Source organism: Colobus angolensis, unplaced genomic scaffold, assembly GCF_000951035.1.
Source record: "Colobus angolensis palliatus isolate OR3802 unplaced genomic scaffold, Cang.pa_1.0 Scaffold576, whole genome shotgun sequence".
Classification (NCBI taxonomy): Eukaryota; Metazoa; Chordata; class Mammalia; order Primates; family Cercopithecidae; genus Colobus; species Colobus angolensis.
Genome location: NW_012119332.1, coordinates 200,922 through 214,428, shown reverse-complemented (window position 1 = coordinate 214,428; position 13,507 = coordinate 200,922). Strand labels below are relative to the sequence as shown.

General features: G+C 41.3%; 1 pseudogene; it reads right to left on the bottom strand.

Annotated features, from left to right (window-relative positions):
• LOC105526112 overlaps nt 1-5,663 on the bottom strand; it is a 37,044-nt pseudogene extending 31,381 nt beyond the window's left edge.
• Between the last annotated feature and the right edge of the window lie 7,844 nt (nt 5,664-13,507).

Here is a 13,507-nt window from a genome sequence, read left to right as displayed (position 1 = left end):
TCAGAGGCACTTCTGAACATTGGGCCCAATTTACTGAAACCAGTGTCTACTTACAGAAAGTCCCCGCTGATGTACTGCCCTCCCAGTGATCTTCTCTGAAGTCCCAATGTTGATCACAGTTATTAGAACAGTCTGGGTAAAGATAACACACTGGGCATGGTAGGATTAAGACATAAATTAGTGAGAGGGAGCAAATGGAGTGCCAGGTCAGCGAGCATCACTGACATGATCTCTCCGGAGCTGGATGGTAGCATGAATTGAGATGCCACAGACCAGATGCTAGCCTTCCTCATGTACAGAGGCCAATGGGAAGGACCAAGGAAGGACAGAAGGCTGGGAGAATTTGTTAGGTGGAGAAATCACAAGCTGATAAATTACTTACATCAGCAAATGATCTCCAGGGTAAGGTTTTCTTCTGATGAGACCTGGTTCAAGGCAAGAAACAGATGTTACCAGTTCAGAAAACACACCAATGTCACCTTTATGGAGATGAGAGTTGGGGTCCTATAGGGCCCCATGGGCCTGAGAGTGTGCATGTGGGACCACCCAGGGGACTTGGGAAGGATGTGGAGTTGTTAGCCAGGCATGCATTCCCTGAAGGCATCCCCAAGCCTCTAATCCCCTGCCCACTAACCTGCTCTTTCAGGAACACTCATGGGCAGAGAGTAAGTGGGACTTGCTGAGGTAAGTTCATTGACCTCCATCAGTAGAATCCTGAGTCATGTTCTTTGGACAATGATTCTGCTTCCGCTCTTGGATATTACTGTCTGGAGAAGTAGGCAAAGGATGGAGTGGGGAGTGGTGGGTAGGAATGCAGAAAGCAGGGACTTAGCCAGCAATGCTGACCAAGGGCCACTTAGGGCTAGTTAAGGGGGAGGGCTTTGTTGGGGACAAGAAATATCTGTTGCCTCCCTAATCCTACCCACCTCACACCTGAACATCAGTCCTTGGCTTATGCCTTGACCTCTGTGGACTCCCCTTGGAAAACACAAATCCTTCTGGCAAGTATGTTGAAGGGGGATACATTTCTCATATTTCAGAGTGAAGGTTTCAAAATCTCTATCATCAAACAGAAGGGATGAATGTTGGGATTGAGAACTAAAGGAAGCTAAGATGTGGGATCAAGGCTGTTCTCTGGCTTAAAGGTCTCTCTTTTCATCTGATCCCATAAATCACCACAAATTTCTCACAAATACTGAAAAATTGTTGTTTCCAATGTTTAACTCAGAGAAGACCAGGCCTAAAGATTAAGTGTTTTAGTCTATTGTGTTTATATAAAGGAGGGAGGTGGCTAGTTTCTCTCTTTAGATGCTGTTAGAAAAGAAATGGACTTTGGCTATGGTATGAGGATTTGAGTCAGACTTAAGGATAAACCTACTGAGAGCGAGGGCTGCTAAACTCTTTAGGGGGCTGTGGAATTATCTTTTCAATTAATAAAAACCCTAAAGAGTCAGCATTTATTTATCTTCTCTTGCGTAGTATATCAAGGGCTAACTGGAGCAGAGTGAGAGATTGCAAAGACCTTTCTGGCTTTGTAGTAAAGGGTCCTGTGAGAGTGCCTAGATCAGAGAAGTAATGCATCACTCGAAGTACTGCACCTGAGGGCAAACTGGCCTGGCCAATCCCACTCTGAGGTGAACTTGAGGTAGAAACTGAGATGGGGAGAGGGAAAGGAGGAAACAACTTACCAGCACAGAGCAGGAAACCAGCAATTCTTGTTTTTTTGGGAAATAATGACAATATACACACACGAAACTGGAATGGTTATCTAAGAAAGAGCACGGAGAGGAGTGATGAATGACTTTCCTCTTTGAGATAATTTCTTCTTAAGGAGCAAGAAAACAAAAAGGAAACCTTGGGCATGCGTCTGTATGTAGAACTAATTATGTGAATGTGCTTGTGCATGGAAATGTGTATGTGTGTGCAATGAATAGAAAAAACTCAGGTGTGAGTGTGTAGATGACCATAGGTATGTGTAGGTGTAGGGAATGTGATCAGAGGTGTATGTAAGTACATGAACACGGGTATGTCTAGGAGTGTGGCCGTGCCTATAAATACAGGTATATGTGTGTAAGCCTGTGTGTGGAAATGTACCTATGCATGAAATGTGAGTGTGTGTAAAATGTGAGTTGTGAGTTAGTGTGTGTTGGATATGCTGTGTAGGTAAGCAGAAGAATATGTACATGTGATTGCATGTACATGTGGGCGAATGTGTGTGGGCATTGATGGAGAGGCATATGTGTGGGTCAGTGTAGCAGCATGGTTTATGTAGGAATACGCTTTATTGTGAGAATAATGTATGAGAAAAATATAAATGGACATGTATGGGTATGTAGAAACAGAGATGTGTGCATCTACATGTATGTATGGGTAAGCATAAGTATGGATATATGTACTATGCAAGTGTACGTGAGAAGGCACTGAGGTGGTTGGGCTCACATGGGTTTGTTAAGCAGCAGCGTATAGAGTAGGTCTGAGTATTCACATGTGAGACTGCATTCCTGGGTCTCAGTGTATGGCTGTTTCAGTTTTTAATTTCCTAAAAGTATTTATTAAACACCCACTAAGTAAACAGCCTTGGTGACCACTCAATAAATTAGGTGTGGGTACACGAAGGAAGTCTGTGTAGACCTTCAAAACCAGTTGTCAGTGCAATTTTTTTTTCTTTTTTTTCCCCTTTTATCTCTGTGTCTTTTCTGGTGCCTGTAATTCCTAAAATCCAGGCATGGCAGGACAGAATGTTCAATAAGTGTTCACACCCTGCAGACAGTGAGGGATGACTGTTTACATTTCACAATTTGGTAAAAAATAATTTCACAAGAATTTTAAAAGAAGAGATAAAGTAAGAAGGAATGAATAATACAGAAGAGAAGGTAATTCTCATGACTGCCTTACCAGAAGATGACCACAGTGTTGGTTGTGTGCCAACTGATCGTGAAGGAGGTGTCTGCACAGATCTCCTTCACTGTCACTTCGCCTAGGCAGGAGGCAAACCACACCTCACTCAGACGCACCTGCTTCTTAAGTTTCAGGCTGTTGGTGGACCTAGGATTTATGAGCATGGCAGATCAGTCTGAGTCTGCAGAAAGGAGTCTGCTACCTACTTCCCATGGACCCTGGGATGGGCCTTGGGGGCTTGGGCTAAAAGGTGGCTTTCTGCTTGTTCACTTCCCTCTCCCATCCTGATGAGTGCCTGGAATTGTGCCTCTTCTCCTGTCTTAGGTGTTGGGTTTCCCTCTGTATCTTCCCTGGCTAAAATGGAGTGGTATCTGTATCCTAGACACAACAGAGACAGAAAATTTGACCTACTGGACCATCGAAGGGCTTCCATAGGCAACTTTGCCTTATTGCAAAGGCATCCTATAGAAGGAACCATTCCAACCTCCACCATCCCTTCCCAATTCCACCATCCTGGGGACCAGAAGTATCCTACTTAGGCTTGGCAATAATGATATGATTCTCAACAATGATAAGAGTATCATTGCTGAGAATAAGGTGTCTTCACTGGATCTGTGTACCATTGTTCAGTTCAGTCTCATCATCCATGATGAAGGTGGACTGAGCCCATGGAGAGTTCCCATCAGAGCCCCATTGTCTGGCTAACTGGCTTCTCAGAGTTGGTCCCTGGGAGAGGTGAGATGGGAAATGAAAAATCCACATGTCATGAACTGGTGAGATAAACACTGCAGACAACCTCGCCTAGAGACTACTTTGTTGATTGTTTCAGATGCATTTCCATCCTCTTTGTAAACCTCAATTCTGATCATGCCTCTCTCCAGCTTAAAATCCCTCAATGGCTCCTCTTTGTTTACAGGATAAAGTCCAAACTCCTTTGCTGATCCCTATCCTGCTTTTCCTGATTTATCTCCTGCCCTTTCCCCCTTTGTATCCTGTATTCCAGCTGCTCACTTTTCTTTGAACATGACGTGCTTGGTTCATGCCTCTTGGCCATTGCTTATGGTAGTTAATCAGCCTGGTATGCCTATCTGCTCCTACCTAGTAAATGCCTAATCTTTTGCCACCGAGTTCAAATGTCATGTTAAAGCCCTCCCTGGTACCACTACATACAAATAGTTTATTCTTCCCCTACCAAAATGGCGTCTTTTTCTTGCTGGGATTTCTCTTCTTTAGACTCTTGGGGCCCTGATTTTTAAAAATTAATTAAACATCACAAGCTAGATACTATTATCAACCCCATAACTTGCCCCAAATCTCACATTGTGTTTAGTGATGTAACTAGGATGCAAACCCTGGCAATCTGTCTCTAGCACTTGTAACTTTCTTTTTTTTCTTTAGAGAAAGGGTCTTGTTTTGTCCCTCAGGCTGGAGTGCAGCGACGTGATCATAGCTCACTACAACCTGAAACTCCTGGGGTTGAATGATCTGCCTGCCTCAGCCTCCTGAGTAGCAGGGATTACAGGTGTGAACCACTGCACTCAGCTTGCATCCCTGATTTTAAGGTTCCCAAAGCATGGATAGGGTTGGAACCACTGGTGCCCAGCTCGGGGCTCAGTAAGTTAAGATTATCAGAAAAAGAACCCATGTAGGCATGGATCTGAAATTAGGTAGGTAGGGGTACTGTAATAGATGGAGAATAAAAAGGAGAAAAAGGTAGAGTCCTACTCACGGGCAGTGAACGAGTCCTGAAATATGGAGTGGAGAGAGGCATGGTTTCCACATTCCTATTCATGAACACTGGCTGGCAGCTGGTGCTGAGATGGAAAGGGGTCATAAAAACAATTATGTTTCTTCCCAAGCTGGCCTTTCCTTCTACCTAGGTTAGATGGTCCTAGTATGAGTCAAAACAAAGCAAAAGATCTCCAGTGTCTTCCTCATGTGGGAAGCTGCTAGGGTGCTTAGGGGCAGCCAAAGAAGGAGGATTCTTTCTGCTCTAACTTCTCTGAGGATTTCGGTAAATTTCCCTGCATATTATCTGTGAAAATGCTTAATCCCCTGCTTCTTGAAACCCTCCAGAGCTGCCTTTCCTATGATGTTCTTCTACTTAACTGGGCTTTCTTTTCTTGGGATCCTTTGGACAGACCTGTAAGCAAGGAAGCCAGGATGCAGGAGGTAGTGACAAGCATGATACTCACCTGGAGATATAGTATGACTGGTTGAGTCCAAAATAGTGGACTGCTGTTTGCCACTCTCACTCCCACTGGAACTCAGACACCCACTGGAACTCAGACTCCCAAGTGTGCTCAGGCTCAAGCTCCTGAAGGGGTTGAAGCCTTCATTGGCACTCAGCTATGATTGACACCGATGTCTTCATTGAACATCATAGTGTTGGCCGCACTTGTAGTTTTGCTGCCAGTCTCAATTCTGCAGGTGCCCACCTCTTCACTGACGCTCATGTCTGCATTGGTGCTTGCTTCTATGCTGGCATTGTTGCTGTTGCTGCTCCTTGTGTTCTCAATGGCCACTGAGATTTCACTAGCAATGGAGTTTCCACTAGTATTTATGATCTTAGAGCTGCTTGGGCCACTGACACTTCTGGTATCACTGCAGTTGCTGGTGCTACTGTAACTCTTAGTATGATAATTTCTTATGGCACTACTGCCACTTTGAAAGTGTTTTATGGTCAGCTTAATTTTTCTGCGGAAGAATGAGGCCTTTAGGCAGGAACCTGGTAGCTCTCCTGCCACCCCTTTGATGCCTTCCATGTCCTAGCACCCTCCTCTGAGCAGAACATATTTTCCTTTCCACACTGTTGGAATAACAGTAATAACTAAGTATTAATGAGCACAAGCTATGTACCAAGTACTTTTCTAATTTATTTGGATCCGTTCATCAGAGTCTCATTAGAATTGTACAATATACAATTATTAGCCTGTTAGGTATGAAATCTAACATACTAAGAGAAGTAACTTTCCCAAGGTCACATGGCTAATAGATAGCAAAAATAGACTTTTAAGCCGTCTTTTTCAGAGCTTCGGCTTTTAACTACTATAGGCCAAAGAGAGAGAAGTATAAGGAAATACATTGACTATTTATGGTGTAAAATTATAAAGAATAGCAAAGAAATGATTACTGTAAAATCTAGGATAGTAGTTACCTCTAGTGGGGAAAGATGGAAACAGAAATAGGGAGGAGCACATGAGGTAATGTTGAGGTGTTTGTGTTGTTCTATTTCTTGACCTGGTAGTGGTTATACAAGTGTTTTACTTCATAGTTATTTATTACATGCTACTTGTGTGGTTCATGTTCTTTTTCTATATGTATTCTTGAAATCATGTATTTATTTATTTATTTTTTTATTTTTTGAGACGGAGTCTCGCTCTGTCGCCCGGGCTGGAGTGCAATGGCCGGATCTCAGCTCACTGCAAGCTCCGCCTCCCGGGTTTACGCCATTCTCCTGCATCAGCCTCCGGAGCAGCTGGGACTACAGGTGCCCGCCACCTCGCCCGGCTAGTTTTTTGTATTTTTTTAGTAGAGACGGGGTTTCACAGTGTTAGCCAGGATGGTCTCGATCTCCTGACCTCGTGATCCGCCCTTCTCGGCCTCCCAAAGTGCTGGGATTACAGGCTTGAGCCACTGCGCCCGGCCTAAATCATATATTTAAGTTAAGAAAAACCTCAGAATAGTACTGCTCATGTCTGTTTTCTTGCTTTGCTTCTTGTTTCCTGTACTGAAGGTCAATCCAGGGCCTGCTTAGGACTGTGGTTAGCTTCTGAGGTATACCTTAGGCAAGATGATACCTAAGATGAGAGACACCCAGTCCAAGTCATAAAGCCAGTGAAAGACAAGTTTAGTGGTAGCTTGCCTTACAGTGGTCTATGTCTTCAGCAAAACAGCAGTAGTAGTCATGGTGAGAGGGGGTGCTACAGGGGTGGGGCTTTCCAGAAGAAAATGTTGTTGTGGGTATTTCTGAAGGCTAAGGTCATGCTTCCTGAGCCCATAGAATGGTTCTTAAGGGCCTGAAAACTATTGAGTGTTCAGGGAGGGGGTGGGAAGCAAGTGTATTCACTTGATTTTTCTTCACTTGCTTTGCCCCTTTCTTTCCTCCCCAAAAGTATTTGCCCTTTATCCAATTTATACCCTCTTCATCACACATCTCCTCTTCACACTTACTGGCTTAAGAATACAGAACTGCAGACTTAGAAGACTCTTAAATTTCAACTATTCCTCCTACTTTTGAAGAAAAAAATTATTTCTTTGCGCAAAATTATATGCACAATATATTAAACAGATAAAAGCAGAACCCCTGTTTGATCATCCCACTCTGGCCTTCATATTCTCGGAAACACATTTTAGGAATAGTAAAACACGTTTTAAAAAAATCACTGTTTTAAGCCACTCTTCACCTCCTAATGGTACATGGGGAAACTTATGACTAGAGAGTAGAAGGGGGCCTGGTTGAGACCACAGAGGAAATTAGTGTCAGAACTGAAACTAGAGCCAAGAGTAACATTGAGAGCTCCCTTACCAGAAGAGGAACACAACAGAATTGTCAAAAATATATTTTAAAAACTTGTGTACACTGTGAAAAATGACAAATGATTCCATTGCATATAGCAAAAGTGTAAGAACTGAAAAAATTTCAAAATAGTGAAAATGATTAGGATTAAACTTAACCAAAGAGGCTAAAGAGTTATACACTGGCTGGGCATGGTGACTCATGCCTGTAATCCCAGCACTTTGGGAAGCCAGGCAGCTGGATCACTCAAGGTCTGGAGTTTGAGACCAGGCCAACATGGAGAAACCCCGTCTCTTCTAAAAATACAACAACAACAAAATTAGCTGGGCATGGTGGTGTGTACCTGCAATTCCAGCAACTCGGGAGGCTGAGCTAGGAGAATTGCTTGAACCCAGGAGGTAGAGGTTGCTGTTTCGGTGAGCCAAGATCTTGCTACTGTACTCCAGCCTGGGTGACAGAGTAAGACTCTGTCTCAAAAAAAAGAAAAAAAAAAAAAAGAAGACTTATACGCTAAAAACTACAAAACACAGCCTAAAGAAATTAAAGACACATATAAATGGAAAGACATTTTAAGCTCATGGGTTGGAAGACTTAATAGTATCAAGATGTCAATACTACACAGTGATCTATAGTATCAATGTAATCATGGTCAAGATCTCAATGATTTTTTTTGCAGAAATAGGAAAGTCCATCTGAAAATTTATATGAAATCTCAAGGAATTGCAAATAACCAAAACAATCTTTAAAAAGAACAGCAAAATTGGAGGACTCACACTTCCTGATTTCAAAACTTACTAGGAAGATACAATAATCAAACAATGTGGTTCTGGTATACAGACAGGCATATATATCAGTGGACTACAACTGACAATCCAGAAATAAACCCTTATATCTTCAGTATTGATTTTTGATAAGGCTGTCAAAACATGTTAATGGGCAAGCATAGTCTTTTAAACAAATGGTGCCAAGGCAACCACATAGCCACATGCAAAAGAATAAATCTGAGCCCCTACCTCAGTCACATACAAAAATTAACTCAAAATGGATCAAAGAACTAAATGTAAGAGCTAAAACTATGAAACTCTTAAAAGAAAATACATGGGTAAATCTTAATGAACTTGGGTTTTGGCAATAGATTCTTAGATATGACACAAAAAGCACAAGATTTAAAAGGAAAAAAGATAAGTTGAATTCAATTAAAATTAAAAATCTTTGTGCCTCAAAGGATACTATCAAGAAAGCAAAAAGACAACCTAAGAGTGGAAGATAATATTTGCAAATAATAAATCTGATAAGGGTCAAGTATTTAGAATATATAAAGAACTCTTGTAATTCAACACACAACTCAATTAAAAATGGGCAAGTAGCTTGAATAGAAATTTCTCCAATGATGATATACAAGTGTTCAATGAACACATGAAAAGATGCTCAACACCACTAATAATTAGGAAATATAAATCAAAACCACAATGAGATACCACTTCACACTTATTAGGATGGCTACTATAAGAAAATCAGAAAACAACAAGTGTTGTCAATTATGAGGAGAAATTGGAACTCACGCATTGCTTGTGAGGATTTAAAATTCTGCAGCTGCCATGGAAAACAGTATGGCAGTTCCTCAAAAAACTAAACAGAATTACTGTATGATCCAGCAATTCCAGTTCTGGGTATAATTCCTAAAGGAATAGAAAGCAGCACCTCAAACTGATATTTGTATACCGATGTTCATAGCAGCATTAATCACAATAACCAAAAAGCAGAAGCACCCAAATGTCCATCAATAGATGAACAAACAAAATGGGGTTTATACTTTCAATTGAATATCATTTAATCTTAAAAACAAAGGAAATTCTGACAAATGCTACAACATGGATGAGCCTCAAGACATGCTCAGTGAAATAAGCCAGTCAGAAAAGGGCAAATATTGTATAATTCCCCTTATACGAGATACCTATGGTAGTCAAATTCATAGAGACAGAAAGTAGAACAGTGGTTGCCAGACGTTGGGATCAGGAGACAATGGAGAGTTATTGTTTAATAACCCATAATTTAATAAATTTTCGACTTTAAAATGAACATTTATGTTTCATGTAGGTTTTCAGTTTTGGATGATGATAAGTTCTGGAGGTGGATGGTAGTGATGTTTGTACAACAATGTGAATGTACTTAATGCCACTGAACTGTACACTTAAAATGTACATTTAAAATGATTTAAAGGGCAAATTTTATGTTATTCATATTTTACCAAAGTAACAAAATAAATGTGAAACATATTAGAGATGGACAGAAGTCACTGAAATCCAGGGTTTGGAGAAAGGACCCTGTTCGGGAATGCAGCAAGGAATCAAGACAATGGAGAAAAGTAGTGAAGGTGGCCTGTCTTAATACTTTAGTTTTATGAAGCATTGGAACCTACAGTTCTTTCTTGCCCACTGCAGTGATTTGCATGCCGTGCTGCTCAGAAGCTGAGGCTTCTGGCGGCAGGGCAGGGTGGCTGTCTCACAACTGACCAAGCAGCAAAAATTTAAATGACTTGAGGAATCCATGTATCTCTTTTGGTTGTTTTATCTATTGGTTAAGGGTTTGTTAAAATATAAAAATTAATCAACTGCTAAAAATTTTGAAAACCAATGTTCATCACAACAAAATTCATATCATATTCATTTCAAAACTCAACTTATTACAGATATAAATGCCCTTGGACACATTCTAATTTTTACAACTCGATTTTAATTAAATGAGATAATGCATGTAAAATACCTCGCACAAGGCTTTGCACATGGAAGGTGTTCAGAAAATAAAATAATGATGAATTATTTTATTTTCTTCATTGTGAGCTCTTCCTCAGATCACAAGCTAGCTGAAGGGAGAGAATGGGGCCATTTTTTTATGGGCTTTGCAAAATACATGAAACATAAATATTCATTTTAAGGTCAAAATATTTTATCCCAAGTTGTAGTCAATTAATAGGCTCAGAATAAATAATATGGTTGCTGCATTTATTTATTATTTCAATCAGCAGATATTTATGGAGCTTTCACTGTGCATTAGGCACTGTGCTGTGTCCTGAGCATGCAAGGCAGACAGTCCCTGCTGTCAAGTAGATCTTCTCATTTGAAGGAAGCAAAGTAAGAAAAAAAATCAGTATAAATGAAAACCTAATATACAATAAAGGTTCCACCAAAAATTAATGGGGACAGAATTGACTATTTAGTAGATAATGCTGGAAAAACTGGCTCACTATATTAAGAAAAATAAAACTGAATCCCTAGCTAACACTACATACAAGGATGGATTCAAAATTGATTAAATAGCTAAATACTAAAGATGAAACCTGTAAAGTTAGTAAAAATATGTAAAGTTAATAAAATTTAGGAAAATATATTTGTGACCTAGGGGCAAAAAAGGGTTTCCTTTTTTTTTCTTTTTAATTTTCACTTTTATTTTAAGTTCAGAGGTATATGTGCAGGATGTACAGGTTTGTTACATAGGTAAATGTGTGCTACAGTGGTTTGCTGTACAGATTATCCTACCACCTAGGTATTAAACCCAGCATCCACTAGCTATTCTTCCTGATGCTCTCCCTCCTCCCACCCCCTACCCTCTGAAATGCCCCAGTGTATGTCGTTCCCCACTTGTGTCCAAGTGTTCTCATCATTCAGCTCCCACTTATAAGTGAGAACACACAGTATTTGGTTTTCTGTTTCTGGTGTTAGTTTGCTAAGGATAATGGCTTCCAGCTCTATCCATGTCCCTGAAAAGGACATGATCTCCTTCCTTTTTATGGCTGCATAGTATTCCATAGTGTGTATATACCAGATCTTCTTTATCCAGGCTATCATTGATGGGCGTTTAGGTTAATTCCATGTCTTTGCTGTTGTGAATAGTGCTGCAATGAACATACACATGCATGTATGTATTATAATTATTATTGTAATTATTCTATTATAATAGAATAATTTATATTCCTTTTGGTATATGCCCAGTGATGGGATTGCTGGGTCAAATGGTATTTCTAGTTCTAGGTCTTTGAGGAATCGCCACAGTGTCTTCCACAATGGTTGAACTAATTTACATTCCCACCAACAGGGTAAAAGTGTTCCTATTTCTCCACAGGCTTGCCAGCATCTAAGCCCAAATGTCTTCTTTTAAGAAGTGTCGGCCCGGCGCGGTGGCTCAAGCCTGTAATCCCAGCACTTTGGGAGGCCGAGACGGGCGCATCACAAGGTCAGGAGATCGAGACCATCCTGGCTAATACGGTGAAACCCCCTCTCTACTAAAAAATACGAAAAACTAGCCGGGCGAGGTGGCGGGCGCCTGTAGTCCCAGCTGCTCCGGAGGCTGAGGCAGGAGAATGAGGTAAACCCGGGAGGCGGAGCTTGCAGTGAGCTGAGATCCGGCCACTACACTCCAGCCTGGGTGACAGAGAGAGACTCTGTCTCAAAAAAAAAAAAAAAAAGAATATGTTACAATGACTTCAAAAAACATTTAATAAAAAAAAAAAAGAAAGAAGTGTCTGTTCATGTTCTTTACCCACTTTTTAATGGGGTTGCTTTTTATTTCCTTGTAAATTTGTATAAGTTCCTTGCAGACTCTGGATATTAGACCTCAGTCATATGGATAGATTGCAAAAATTTTCTCCCATTCTGTAAGTGATCTGTTCACTGCGATGATAGCCTCTTTGTTGTGCAGAAGCTCTTTAGTTTAATTAGATACCATTTGTGAATTTTTGCTTTTGGTGTTTTCATCATGAAATCTTTCCCCATGCCTATGTCCTGAATGGTATTGGCTAGATTTTCTTCTAAGGTTTTTATAGTTTTGGGTTTTACATTTAAGTCTTTAACCCATCTTGAGTTAATTTTTGTATAAGGTGTAAGGAAGGGATCCAACTTCAATTTTCTGCATATGGCTAGCCAGTTCTCCCAGTACCTTTTATTAAATAGGGAATCCTTTTCCTATTGCCTGTTATTGGTCTGTTCAGAGTTCCTATTTCTTCCTGCTTTAATCTAGGAGGGTTGTTTGTTGGCATCCAACCAGGAGGTAGTGCTTTCAAGAGTGTATCAGCTGCAGTGGTATAGGGAGAAACTTGCCTTGGGGTCACCTGGTTTAGTATTCAGGTTTCTCAGGTGGTGGGCAGGGTCACAGAGTTCCCAAGAGATTATGTCCTTTGTATTCGTCAACCAATGCCAGTAGAGAAACACCACCAGGTAGATCCAGGGGTAGGACCGCCTGAGCTCACACTGTCCTTAGGCAGGGCTTATTGCGATTGTTGTGGGGAATGGGGGGTGTGGTTCCCAGGAAAATGGAGTTATAGTCCCAGGGGAATTATGCCTGCCTCTGCTGAATCATACCGGTAACCAGGGAAGTAGGAGAAAGCAGATAGTCACAGGCTTCACCTTGCTCCCAAGGAGCCCGCAGTTCTAAAGGCCAGTCTCACTCCCATTGTGCCCACCCACCCCCAACAGCACTGAGTGACCATCAGCATCCTTGCTGAGAAAGCAAGCAGACTCAGTTTTTTGGCATCTCAGGGAGCCTACAGTGGCTCCAGTTCCTTCAGAGGGTCTGTGGATTCTCTCAGTTTTCCTGGTATGTTCCTGTGGTAGTTCTTGGAGCAAAAGGTCATGATATGAGTCTTCACATGCTACTCTGTCTGTCCTAGTGGGAGCTGCAAGCTAGTCCTGCCTCCTATCTGCCATCTGGGACCTGGGCTTTTCTCTTTTCCATGTTCCCCTACCTAAATCCCTGGCACATTACCCTTCTAATATTCTTCGGCAGTTTTCTTTTCTCTTGGGATCACTTCTCTTCCTCCTATGATTCCACGCCTTTTCGGCAGTCCTGTTTCTTTGAGACCCCTCCCTGTATCACTGGTGCTTCATCCACTTTCTGTAATCTTATCTCTTTCCTAGATTTCTGGGGTTTCTTGGTCTCTTGGAGTTCCCTATCCCTTATGTCTCTGTGGCATCATCTTTTTTCCAGTATCCTCTCTAGATCTCTGAGGCTTCATCCATTTTTTTCTGGGGTCTAATTTTTTTCCTGTGGTTTCTCTGTTCAAAGTTCCACTTTGCTCTCAGATTCTATGTCCCTGCT